Source organism: Pinus tabuliformis, chromosome 2_1 (assembly GCF_031772625.1).
Source record: "Pinus tabuliformis cultivar Carrire ecotype Pingquan chromosome 2_1, CPIR1, whole genome shotgun sequence".
Taxonomy (NCBI): domain Eukaryota; kingdom Viridiplantae; phylum Streptophyta; class Pinopsida; order Pinales; family Pinaceae; genus Pinus; species Pinus tabuliformis.
This window is the reverse complement of record NC_142299.1, coordinates 531,621,182-531,635,649: the sequence shown is the minus strand read 5'-3', so window position 1 is coordinate 531,635,649 and position 14,468 is coordinate 531,621,182. Positions and strand designations below refer to the sequence as shown.

The window sequence follows — 14,468 nt, the reverse complement described above, 5'->3', positions numbered from 1 at the left end:
TTATGTGGGCGGATAAAGTGAGATTATATTGTCTGCATTGACGTACTGAGGCTCTGGCTCTTTTCCGTTGCCCTAAGAAGGGCTAGGGAAATGGTTATAGATTTTCCGCCTAACCTTGATATATATTTTACAAAGAAAGGTTCCACATCTAATCATGGCCATATGGCTGATTACATAGAAAGTCCAGAACAGTTAACCACGGCCATGTGACCTCTAACTCTGAAAAGCTAGACCTATTACTGTTGCATATAAATTTTCAGCCACAGCTAGTAAACTTGAAAAACTCATATTTATTTTTACAAAGAAAACTTCATCTGAGAACCACGGTAACAGCAGGTGGCCGATCTATTTCATAGTTTCATGCCTGCATGAGCTAGAAAAGGATGGAGAGTACTCTAAACCTAAGTTACCAACTTCGGCCGTATCGGCCCAAAACATTCGGAAATTCGTCAGTACGATTCGGTTCGCGTTTTAATACGGTAAATTTAATACGGTACGGAGTTTGTAGTTTATGGATTCATTTTATGTTAAAAATGCTCAAAGTTTGCGTGTTTTTATTATCTTTCAACCGGTCATCGTTGCCGTTATTAGCAAAGACGCTGAGCAGAAGGCACGGCCTTCCGGAATAGCGTTTGAATCTCCTTTCATCAATTAGCAAGCATGCAATGTACGTTGTCGTTATTAGTAAAGACGCTGAGAAGAGGGCACGGCCCTCCGGAATAGCGTTTGAATCTCTTTTCATCAATTAGTAAGCATGCAATGTAAAATAGATCTACACTGAAAAATAATAATTTTTATATTCAATAATGTGATAGAAATTTTTAGTATTAAAAAGTTTAAAGAGAAGGGTAAGTTATATATTAAAAAAATTGTAAAAATTTTAAAATAGTTTTTGTTTTTCTCATTCTTATTTAGATGATAGTTATTAGTAAATTGGATAATAGTGGTTCATTGCCATTATTAGTATGGAATTCGAATTTAATTTAAAAGGTTCAAAGATTAATTTATACATATTTATTATTGAATAAATTTGGATGTGAAGAAAAAAGAGATTAAGATATAAGTTTTTTGATCTGTGTTGATCATTTGAAATTTAATTTTAATATTCAATATCTAATTTTTTATATAAATATCAGGTTTGAATTTTTGTTATTTAAATTATTATATTTGACTTACACTTTTTTCAAATTTGTAATACTAATAGTAATAAATTTTGTTTGATGCATTTTTCTTTCATTATGAGGTAATTTTAAATAGACATAAAAGATTAATATTGGAAATAAGTACCACATTAGATTCATTTCATTTTTTTTATTTTGAAAAAAATAAAAAATTGTTTGTCTTTATAAGATGTATATTGTCGAATTTTTCTCGTATTGAATTTTACATTGTCGAATTTTTTCTGTATCAAATTGAATTCGAATCCGTATTCGAATTCGAATTTGGTAACTATGCTCTAAACATATTTCTGAAATTTATAATCGAGCTAGCTTTTCTTATAGTGCTTAAAAAAAAATGAATTTTAAAATATTTTTACCCGAAAAAAAAAAAAGAATTCAAGAACCTTCTCCACAGGAACAGTGTTGTTGGAAATTTGAACAATGTGTGTTTGGTTTCCACATGTTGGGTGATCCAATTTCAAACAAAACTATATACATATGAGCTATTCAATAACAATTTCTAAATAATAAATAAAAACTCCATGGAAAATTCTCTATCTCCAATATCACAAGAAGCGCAATAGTTTCTCGCATTCAAGAACCTCATCATCATCGATCCATACAGAGTCCTCAATGAAAACAACATCAGAAATATTACAAACTGGGTGGCTAGAATCGTTGGGTGGTGGGGCGACACTGAGAATCGCCCCGCCACCACTGGTGGTGGCGGGGTGGTGGCAGGGCAATTCTCAGAATCACCCCACCACCTCGCGATTCTTAGAATCGCCCCATCTGTTGGCAGAAGAAAAAGTGAAGCAACCACGTGGAGATTTGTCATGGAGAACAAAATGGCGATGAATATTATCAACACTTCCATTTCAAATTTGAGTGTCGCCTCACTCAAGTCTTCCGCAAATGCCAAGACTCAATCCAAATACCCGATGCGAGTCTGAGCTAAAGTGGAACCTTCTAACAAATCTATTGAAATAATCAGGAAATTTTCTGAACAGTATGCTCGCCAGTAAGACACATACTTTTGTGTTGATAAAGCAGCTACTTCTGTTGTTATTAAGGGTTTGGAAGAACATAAAGATACCTGAGGCACACCTTTATGTCTTTGCAGGCATTATGATGATAAGGGTGCAGAGGCAGAACAAGGATTTTGGAATTGTCCATGTGTACCTATGTGAGAAAGGAAGGAGTGTCATTGTATGCTTTTCCTGACAACTGATAATGATTTTGCTGGAAAAGAACAGACGATCTCTTCGAAGGAGATCAAGGATTTGACAGCAAAGTTATAAGTCGCAAAAAGCTATATTCGTTGTTATTATTGAAGCTCTTACAATAGATATTCGTTCTAAGTTATTATGTAAGCTTATTGGATTTCAAGAATGTTCTGCACAATAGCAGCTGTAGATGTATAGATCGTTGGGTACATTAAGGCAAACGATTGTCTGTATTTCAGTTTCTGGAATAAGAAGAATCCACATGGGTGCATGTATCACAAAATTTTTTGTAATTTGATCAACTTATGGTTTAAATTGCAATTCTAATAATCTATTTCAATTCAAAAACCATTTTTTGTAATTTGATCAATTTATGATTTAAATCACAATTCTGAAATTCTGATAATTTATTTCGATTCAAAAACCATCGTGCAATTTTTAAATACCCAAATTACAAAATTGGGATTATTGCAATCTTGACGTCGAGATTTGAGGTAAATGCTCAATGAAAACAACATCAAAAATATTACAAACTGGGTGGCTACATTTGAGATTATCCTCCATGAAAAAAACACCGCAATTGGGGTGACTTTGTTGTAGATTACGCTACATTGGAGATTACTTTTATTATTGAATTGTGACTGGATATATCCCTTAAGGATGCGTTGTCATTTTTATTTTCAAATGAATTTTGGTATTTATAATGTGTAGTATATAATTCTACTGAGTCCCTTTTTAATATTTCATAAATCCATTTTATATATTTTCCATCATTTGTACGTTTACTTTATAGTCCCAAATATTATAGTAGTCACTTACAAGTGCATGTATCAAATTTACTAGTGCGTGGGTGCATGTATGAAATATGGCAGAAGAAAAAGTGAAGAATCCAACTCAGCCGTTTCTTCTCAATGAACATGTAGGTCCTTTTTTCTTTCTTTTTTTTTTTTGAATAATTAACTCCAACTAAGATATAAATGAATAATCAATCCATAAATTTTTTCTTTCTTTCTTTTGTTTTTTTAATAATTAACTCTGACTAAGATATAAATGAATAATCAATCCATAAACGTTGATTAGATTACATTGTTTGATTATTTCTAACCATCTTCATGGTATTCCTTTTCAACAAAAACCAGACTAAGGTTAACCAATAAGGTTTCATATCAAATTTGGTTTGATATGTGATCTATCTCCTCTCCTCATAATTATAACCTATCCAAATCTCTTATTCATGATGCATAGATTAGGCATCTATGCGAGGTTTGCAAGCAATTATAAAAATCTGCAATATAGTATTTATGAATTTTCTTTTTCACCCATGGATCTACCACATCTATTTGTTTCCTTCCAATCCTTTTTTTCATTGGATATAACACAATATTTTCCAATCATTGTGTATGACACAATATTTTCCCATCTTCCATTGTCAAATATTTTTTGATGCTAAATAATCTTGGCAAGTGAAAAAGAGTGGTTATTGGTGTGTATTGTGAAAGAAAAAGAGACAATCTAACACGGTTTACCTCTTCTCCATCTTTTAGATGAACACATGGGTTTCTTTCTTTTTTCCAAAGTAATGAACTCTGAATAAGATAGAAATGTAGGTGTCTTTTTCTTTTGCTAAAATAATTAATGTATGATGAGATAGAAATAAATAAAGAATTATGAATTGGGATCACAAATTTCAAGATTTGAGTATACTCAAATGTTGATTTTTACATTCTCTTGTATGTTTGTTTTGATTAGGTTTATTGAATCAAATTCGCTTTCAATGGGTTTGTTTTGAGTATGTGAGGTTTCTAGTGTCTTATTAATTCAAGTGGAAGAGATCTTTCTTACATATCATTAGATTATGAAGTGACATTGAACATAATTAAGCTTTGGGCCATACCCTTTTAGAGACAACAACCCAAACTAAATGATTAGTTATTAGACCTTTTTATTTAGTCTATCTAAACTAGAAGATCATAAAAAAATTAGTTTCATTGCTCCTCATAAACCAAGATAGATTGTTTCATCCCTCCTTTTTAGTGTATAAAGAGGAGTGCTTGATTTTTACTCAAAACGATGGGTTGTTGATGTATCTATATATGGGTGCTCAGGTTTTTATATTAAAAATTTTCTCTATTGCTTGATTTGTAGTCAAAGAGATGCGGTGATAATGTATCTAGATATGGGTGTTGAGTTTTTTATATTGAAATTTTCTCTTTGTTTCAATTAGAATTAGAAGGGTTTGTTCTTTTTGTTTTCCTTATAATAATCTATTGTTCTCAATTGAAATTGGATCATTTGTATTAATGTTTCTTTTCAATGTAAGTTTGAGGTGCAAGTTACTTATTTTATTTTTAGACTATGACATTTAACACATAGTGACCTATGCTTAATAAACTAAAATTAGGAAGGTTTAATAACTTGTTTAGGTTTTTTTATGGTTTTGGTGTAGCTTGTTTGTAGAGATACTAGAGATTTGTTCCCTAGGCAGTAACATTCTCTTGCATCTTTGAAATCTTATTTATTGGTTCTATGTGCTTGCATTACCATCCTTTCTTTAAAAAAAAAAATGATTACTATTATTTTTTTAACATGAAATTCATAAAAAATAAAAAAATAAAATAAAATAAAAATAAAATAAATAAAATAAAAAAAAAAAACTTATTAGTAACCATTTTTAGTTAAAATTTTCGTATAAAAATTGTGATTTTGACATGTCAATTCTAGCAAAAAATTTATTAAAACGTGTAGTTTTTTTAGTTATATTTATGTTAAAAATGATTATTTTTATGTCCATTGTTAAAAAATATTTTTTTTTAGAAACAATTATTTCATGTAGATTGAAAAATTAATTAAGGATGTATAAATATGTAGAATATCAAAAATTCAAAATATTGACTTTCTAATTTAAAAATGCAAAAGAATAGAAACCTCATTACAAAAAGAAGAAGAAGAAGAAAATAGAAAATATGAAGAAAACGACCACTTCAAAAATTATTAAATTTACAAAATAATTATTTACATTTCATACATTAGAAAATTTAAAGTCAAAAAACAGGTCTTTTAAAAAAAGGGTCTGATGAAAAATACCCACCTTTTTAAATAAGCATGAAAATCACTACCATTCTAAAATGTAATGTACATAAAAAAATTAAAGTGCCAAAAACTATGCTCTAAAAAAAACATGTGTGTTGTGCATCACCCATTTTCAAAATCAGGTCACTTTTTTGCTATCTCTACAAAACGGGTAACAGTATCAGTTCCTGTTTCAAAGTTTACATAGATCAAAATGTAATAATATCTATTGAGTAACAAATCAGTTGACGATCATACTTCAAGAAAAGTCAAAAGATCATCGAAACTAAGAGGTTCTTTAATTAGTTCATCATCGATTTCAGAGATCTGTGGCTTGAATCTTTTGAGTCAATGATCGGAGAATCCACAGTTTTAATATTTTTGTACCAACGTTTCAAATCCCAAGTGGAATCCATCTTCAGGATGAGAGAATGATGATGACAGAAGAGCAGCCGAGAAGAAATAAATAGTGAGATGAAACATTTAGGAATAACAAACAGGCCGGCTAAATTAATAATTTTTATTTATTTTAATTAATTTTAATATGCTTTAATTTTAATTAATTTTAATATTAATATGTTTTAAAAAAAAAAATATTTTGATTTAATAATTAAAGTTCATCCATCAAAGTTTTTCTCATAACAAGGATTTATCGTTAATTGCAACTTCTTCATGGCACTTTACACTTATAGCATTAGAAACATTGATGGCATTTTGTGGCAGATTTCCGTAGTGAGCCAACTATTCAATTTCACTCTCGAGGTAGCAGTGACACTTCATAACTCAATATGGGAGCAACAATACCAACTAGCCAACACAAACATCTGCACTATAATTTCTTTACTCCAACCCCAACCTTGATGCCAAAGTTTTAATAATAAAAATTTATAATGTCAACTCCACTAAACGTACTCAACCATAAAATTGCAATAAATTTAAAATGCCAATTTTATCGACCTTTATAACTTCTTGAAAATGCTAACATACTAAAACTCACGACATACCTTTTTCAATCTATGTTTAATTTTGTTGCGCCATGGCGTTACTTTGCTCTTCATCATCCAAAATTTTCTCAGGGCTTAAGAGCAGAGAATAGGTCTCGCATCAATAATATGCACAACTTTATATCAAAGACATGTAGGTACATATCAATGGTGTGTGGTCCCGTGTACTCGTAACAGTCAAACAAAATCGACAATTCAGAGTAGTTCTCAATGTATCCAAACGTGCCCAACATCACGTTTCTTGCCAAATTTTAACAGGTGAGTTGGTCCCGAGAGGCAGTTTTACAAAATCGCTTATTACTTTAATTGACAGTTCAAATTCCTTATGACATTACTTATTCCTTATGCTAGAAACCACTCAAGTGCTCCCATGGAGTTTTTTATGGTCGTGATCCTTCAATGATTATTTCGCCACACTATGCTCGGAGCTTAAAATTTTTTACGTCTGTATTTTCAATTATAATCATGCTTCCATATGGAAATTACATCGAAAGAAGTATCCGCCATAATGGTTTGGTCAAAACCAAATTTCTTCGAAAAATCTACAAAAATTGATTGATTTTTTCTTAAAATTGATATATTAATGGTGACACTTGTCGTTCTTGGGCACCATTCAGTGAATGGGAGCCAATGAGAGCCCAAGGGTAGGTGTTCATGACTGATGATGAAACCGACGATCCAGATGATCCAATACTCGATTAAGCCCACTGTATCTTATAAATTTTAAAATAACGCTTCAAATGAATCATATTCTCAACACATGAAAACCTCGCCTTTGATTTAAAAATTTAATGATGGTTCATCCACCTCAGATTGATATATAAACGCCTTAGCCTTCTACCAACTAGGTATGAAAAAGTTGTGGAAAAACTATTTCACTAAATAAAATATTTGAAGTGGAAAAAAAATTTCACTAAATAATCTATTTAAAGTCACTTAATTTTATATCAAAGAAATAAAGTAATTAAAAGTAAAAATATTTTATATTTTTCCTCTATGAGTGTAGCTTAATTGGTGATTGGAGTAATATTAGTATTATGTAAATTAAGAGATACCCCCTAAGACTCCAAACTGGTAGGATAATACCCTCTATGTCATAAACTATTTGAATATCCATGTAAGTAATTTATATCAATATCAACTTATTAATAATAATAATAATAAAACATGGTTTACAAATTAAACATTTTAATATGAAAGGTTAGATGTGTATTAAATAATATATTAATAAAAAAATGGAAAAAAAGGACATTTTAATGTGCACAATTTAGTTTATGATGCCATTCTAAGCCGACAATACCCACATTATGCAAATAAAATTGCATGTCACTGGTCCCAGGCCTTAATCACCTTATCCATGGCGAAAACCTTAACAAATAAAGGTTTAAGACTTCTTAATTGAGTTCTATGCAGAAACGTTTCATTTGGCTTTCTATAGTCTAACCCTTCATTACCCTTTCTAGTGGAACTTTATTCAACCATCATAAACTTTGGTTAATTCTATACCCCACGCATATTAACCAAACCGCACTCTTTAACTTTGGTTATGTTCGAACTTAACCCATAAAACCTTTATTCGCTTTATTTCTATTATAATTCTTATATAATAGAAATACTCCACAAAGCACATTTAAACATTACCTTTCCACTTTTCCACAGCCTTGACATTTTTTGAAGCTCATATTTATCAGTTCAATCTTCCACTGTCGATTTCACTCCCTCGAATCAATGACTATTGCGCAATTTCCATTCATCGTCCAGAACTCAAACAAAATTAAACTCCCATTGATAAAATTCTCGAGTCTGCTCTTTTCCAAGCCTTATCAGCTTCAATCTCCGTCGTCGATCTTACCATTCAATCCGATGGTAGTTGGCTTCCCAGATCAACAAAACTAATCGGTGATCCTCCACCGTTGATCGAAGCACACTTGATCCAACGATAAACAACAATATCGTCTGGACTACTTGCACAGGGATTACCTGCCCGATAAAGCGGTTTTCTCTCTCCACCTGAGTGTCACGTGTTAGCCAATAAATTGAATCGGGTGACCAACCCGAATTACCACCTACCACTTTTTCTCCATTCGATAAACAACTTCCGCTTATAAACCCGCCTTTTTTCCATGACTAACGCACGAGCTCATTTGCGCGTGATGACTGTAGATCTTCGCCCATCAGACAGCTGTAACGACTCCTCTGGATTCCTCTTCTGCTAACACTTAAGTTTAATCTCCGCCATCCATTCCTTTTAATTTATGCTACGCGACTTAATCTTGATCACCCATCACCTTCAACCTCATTCGTTGATCTCATAGATCCAACGACTCTTTTGCATCATCACCCCATCTCTTCGTCCTTCCCTTTACTTCAATTTTATGCTATTTCTTCAATGTTTCTGTGGTTTCGGGTTTCTTCAGGGTTTCAATATTTAATTTCCATGCAACACAACTCCCTCTTGATTTCACTCTGTATGCTCTTAACATAGTCACTCATGAATCTCGACTGTGATCCTTCGAATGGATTCAAGTGACCCAACACGATCCTTCATCCTTTCTTTTTCTTTGTGTTCTACTCGAACTCCACCTGCATACATATATTATGTAGAAACTCTAATTCACACACAATTTATCCTTCGATTACTCAATCCACACTCACACAATTCAGGAATTAAATTCTATATATATATATAACCAAATGATTACATAATGAGACTCTCTACCTCTCTGGCCTGATTTTCTAATCAATGGCTTCTATTTTCCTACCTGCCTGTAGGCTTACAATCAAACCTATCTAACTTTCGACCTGACTGACTAACCAACTAACTATCTAAGTTGACTATGCCTTTTAGGTTACATTTATACAAAATGATTCTACAACCAATTCCTAGTTCAAATCCATAACCTTCTCAACAAAATCCTAAAATCTCTTCCTTATCTCTAAGGATCCTCCCTAATCCACAAAATCATGAAACCAACTCCTAATCTAAGATTTACAACCGATTCTCAAAATATTTCAACTATCCTAAATCTCTCATGTTCTCCAACATTTGAGAACATTTACAAATATGCCTCACAATACTTAATTAATTTCTATTCTCATTAAAATCACTCGAAATCCTAAGTAATTACATTAATTTTAACACTCAGGAAACCAACTTCCTTAAAACACAAAGACCTCTCTATGTCTACTAAAATACAATGATTCTTCTGAGCTGAATGCTCCTGCATTAGACTCCTAAAGCAGAAAGCATTAATGATCTCCTGATCATGTGTCTTCATATGTTGATAGAAAACCTCAAGGTTCCCAAACTTTAGTTTATATTTGTCTGAATGTGCTGCACCTTTGCTGTTGTTGTATGTATGTTGTCTTATGTTTCATCTTCCTATCCTTGTCAATCAGATTCAAGTTCTGATTGATCATCCTTCTTGCTGTCATTTCCCTCATCCTGGACTGTTTCATCATCAACTGCCATAACTCTTCAATCTCCATCTCCAGCACATCCTTGGGCTGGTACATACTTTTCCACTTACTTCTACCTCTTTCTCTTTGTTTCAAGTTGTTGCTATTGTCCACTAACTCTTCAAACTATTGTTCTTCTCTTTGAAGTTGTCGAATTCTTACTCTTACTCTTACTTTTTCTCCTATGCTTACTTTTTCTTCACTTATTCTTATTGCCGCCCTTTCATCCTTACCCTTTTTCATGATTATCTCTTTCTACATTGAATCCTGAATTTCCAACATTCTCTCCAGCAATTGAACATCTCTATTCCATAGATTAAATTCTTCCACAGAATCATCTTCTACCGTCTTTACTTGGCTGCTCATTTGTGCCAAATTTCCTCCAGCATCTGCAACTAAACCTGCACTCACAAAACAATTATTAAAATAAAAACATAAGGCCTCAGTGCCTCTTCTTCCTTTGGCAACACTTCAGTATGCTGCTCTGATTTCTCCCCTTCTATTAGCACATCAGTGTGCTTATTCAACCTCTTTAAATAATTCTCTAATGTACTCTCAAGACTATCGATTAGTCTCCCCTCCACATCATCAGCTCTAATGATGTCTTTCTGCTCTTGTCCACTATAGTGAACTCCTTCCTCTGCAATCACACTGTCATACTCTAAATTTCCCAGCAAATACTCCAGCAATTCAATTTCTCTATGACACTTGATAACTAATTCATCATTACTTATGATTCCCGCATTTATACACAAATTATCAATTTGAAAATTACAAGGTTCAACAGTCTCAACTGTTGCTTCACATAACAGTTCTTCAGACTGAATTTCAACTCCTTTCACAAGAAATTGTTCTAGTCTTGTATCATCTTCAAACATCAATGTTTTACTAAAGTCATTCTGATGTTCCAAGTCCTCTACATGACTTAGGAATATTTCGACGGTCTACTCTTCAGCTTCTTCAAGCCCTCTACTTGGTTGCTTGATATCCTTCTCCACTTCTTCTTTCAGAACATAATTTAGATTATGCCTGTCTTCTTTCTCCTTTATGACACTATCAGCAAATTGTCCTTCTTTACATGTTTCATTTTCAAACATACACAAATCATCAAATTTAAAATCATGTGACCTTTTGGTCTCACTTGAAGTTTCAGTCTTCAAGTCTTCATCTTCACCTAGAACTTCACCGTGCTCTACTTCACAAATGGACACTTCCATTTCCAACTCAACTTATCTAATCTTTTCCATCAACCACTTTACTTGCTTTTGTTGTAGCCTTCTCTGTAACTTAGACCACTTCACTGACTTCTTCTTTAATACCCAACCTAGTCTTTGGATTTCCTCTAGTATCCTCCTTAATGCATCGAGTTGTCCTTTTAACTCTGCAATTTCCTTGTCAAGCTCCTCTTGACTCATTCCCTTTTCATTTTCCTTGGCATCCTCCTTCTTCACCTTTCTTCTGCTGTGGTTTTCCTTAGAACCTCTACTATGACTATCAGTAGTCATTTTCTCCTTCTCTATCTTCATGAGTTCCTTACTCACTTACTGCGAGCTACATTAAAGCCTTTGTAACAGTAAGTCCTCCCTACTGCCACTTACCTCACCAAGCTTTCCTCTATACTTGGTCTTTTAGAAATCCCTTGGTTCTCTGTCTCTGGAACCTCTTTTAAGAACTTCTCTATGCTCCTTCTAGGATTCAACTCATCTGCACCTTTTAAGAACACAATTGTCCTCTTGTATTTCAATCACTAATGAAATACTAGGTTCTGACCACCTCTTCTTTCACTTAGAAACTCTTACTAGCTTCCTTCATGCCTTAGAAATTCTACCCACATCCTCTGTGGAATTGTCTTTGTGAGCTGCAACAAAACCCCTGCAGTAACAAGTCTCCTTCCTGCTACATATGCCTCACTAAGCTTCTCTCCTCTGAGCTTAGTCTTTTAGCATCTCTCTGGTTCTTTCCTTTGCAACCAATTGAGCACTCCTTGGTCTAGGTTGTTGCAATCTTCTCACCTGCTATTTTTAAGACCTCTGCATTATCTTGTTCTACCATTCTCTTGCACTTTTAATGGATCGTTCTTTGTTTCCTTGCATATGCAAGGTCTGCTACACATTATCTATGTGTTCCTACTGTTTCTCAGATTAGAATCTGATCTCCTCTTGCCTACTTTCATCACCATTCACCTTTATATACACCTTCAAAACATAACTTTGTTCTAAATTTTCTCAAAGAAATTTTCACACAGAATTTCTTTGTGTTGCTCTCATACTAAATGATGCCGGCCTAAGCCGAAAATACCCACATTATGCAAATAAAATTGCATGTCACTGGTACCAGACCTTAATCACCTGATCCATGGTGAAAACCTTAACAAATAAAGGTTTAAGGCTTCTTAATTGAGTTTTATGCCAAAACGTTTCATTCGGTTTTCTATAGTCTAACCCTTCATTAAACTTTCCAGCGGAACTTTATTCAACCCTCATAAACTTTGGTTAATTCTATACGCCGCACATATTAACCAAACCCCACTCTTTAACATTGATTATGTTCGAACTTAACCAATAAAACCTTTATCCGCTTTATTTCTATTATAATTCTTATATAATAGAAATACTCCACAAAGCACATGTAAACCTTACCTTTCCACTTTTCCACAGCCTTGACATTTTCCGACGCTCACCTTTATCGGTTCAATCTTCCACCGTTGATTTCACTCCTTCAGATCAACGACTGTTACACGATTTCCATTCATCTTTTGGAAATCAAACAAACTTAAACTCGTGTTGATAAAATTCTCAGGTCCGCTCTTTTCTGAGCCTTATCAGCTTCAATCTCCGCTATCGATCTTACCATTCAATCTGACGGTTGTTGACTTCCCCGATCAACAAAACTAGTCAGTGATCCTCCACTGTTGATCAAAGCACACTTGATCAAACAATCAACAACAATATCGATCGGACCACTTGAATGAGGATTACCTGCCTGATAAAGCAATTTTCTCTCTCCACCCAGTGCTACGTGTCAGACAATAAATGGAATCGGGTGTCCAACCCAAATTACCACTTACCACTTTTTCTCCATTCAATAAACAACTTCCACTTATAAACCCTCTTTTCTTCCTTGACTAATGCACGATCTTATTGGCGCACAATGACCGTAGATCTTCACTTATCAGACGGTTGCGACGACTCCTTCAGATTCCTCTTCCGCTAACACTTAAGTTTAATCTTCACTGTTCATTCCTTTTAATTTATGTTGCGCGACTTAATCTTGATTGCCCATTGCCTTCAACCTCATTCATTGACCTCATAAATCCAACGACTCCTGTGCATCATCACCTCATCTCTTCGTCCTTCCTTTTACTTCGGTTTTATGCTATTTCTTCAGTGTTTTGTAGTTTTGGGTTTCTTCAGGGTTTCAATATTTAATTTCCCTGCAACACAACTCACTCTTGATTTAACTCTGTATGCTCTTAACACAGTCACTCCTGAATCTTGACTGTGATCCTTTATACACACTCACACAATTCAGGAATTGAATATATATATATATATATATATATATATATATATATATATATATATATATATAAACAAATGATTACATAATGAGACACTCTGTCTCTCTGGCCTGATTTTCTAATCAGTGGCCTCTGTTTTCCTACCTGCCTGTGGGCTTACAATCAAACCTATCTAACTTCTGACCTGACTGACTAACCAACTAACTATCTAACTTGACTATGCCTTTTAGGCTTACATTTATACAAAAGGATTCTACAACCAATTCCTGGTTTAGATCCATAACCTTCTCAACAAAATCCTAAAATCTCTTCCTTATCTCTAAGGATCCTCTCTAATCCACAAAATCATGAAACCAACTCCTAATCTAAGATTTACAAATGATTCTCAAAATCTTTCAACTATCCTAAATCTCTCATGTTCTCCAACGTTCGAAAACATTTACAAATATGCCTCACAATACTTAATTAATTCCTATTCTCATTAAAATCACTCAAAAACCTAAGTAATTAAATTAATTTTAACACTTAGGAAACCAACTTCCTTAAAACACAAGACCCCCCTATGTCTACTAAAATACAATGATTCTTCTAAGCTGAATGCTCCTGCATCCCTTTATAAATAAAATATTTTAATGTTCATGTTAAATAAAATATTTTATGTCAATTATATATAGATATATATATATATATATATATATATATATATATATATATAACAATTGTAAAAACAATTCTTAATCTTAGAATATGTAAAAGAGTCTCACCATTTTACATTTTATCTCTTTTCAAGTATATTTTTTGTTCATTTTGTGTAAAATCCAACAAGCATTTGTCGGAATGTCAAGTTAAGCTATGCACTCTACACAATTCAACTGCCCAATAGAATTTCCAAGGCATTGAATTCAATTATGTAATTTAAATGGTAGAAAGTTATAGATGGTGTATGTGTGTGTCTTAACCATGGATCAATGATGAGAGGGATCAAGTTTGTCGAGGTACGAATGTTTTTCCAACTTTTGCACTCTAAAAG

The 14,468-nt window shown here is 33.2% G+C and overlaps 1 pseudogene; it reads left to right on the top strand.

Moving 5' to 3' along the window:
• The first annotated feature begins 2,171 nt into the window (after positions 1-2,171).
• Positions 2,172-2,461, top strand: LOC149201334 (ferredoxin-thioredoxin reductase catalytic chain, chloroplastic pseudogene; annotated as a pseudogene).
• Positions 2,462-14,468: the final 12,007 nt, after the last annotated feature.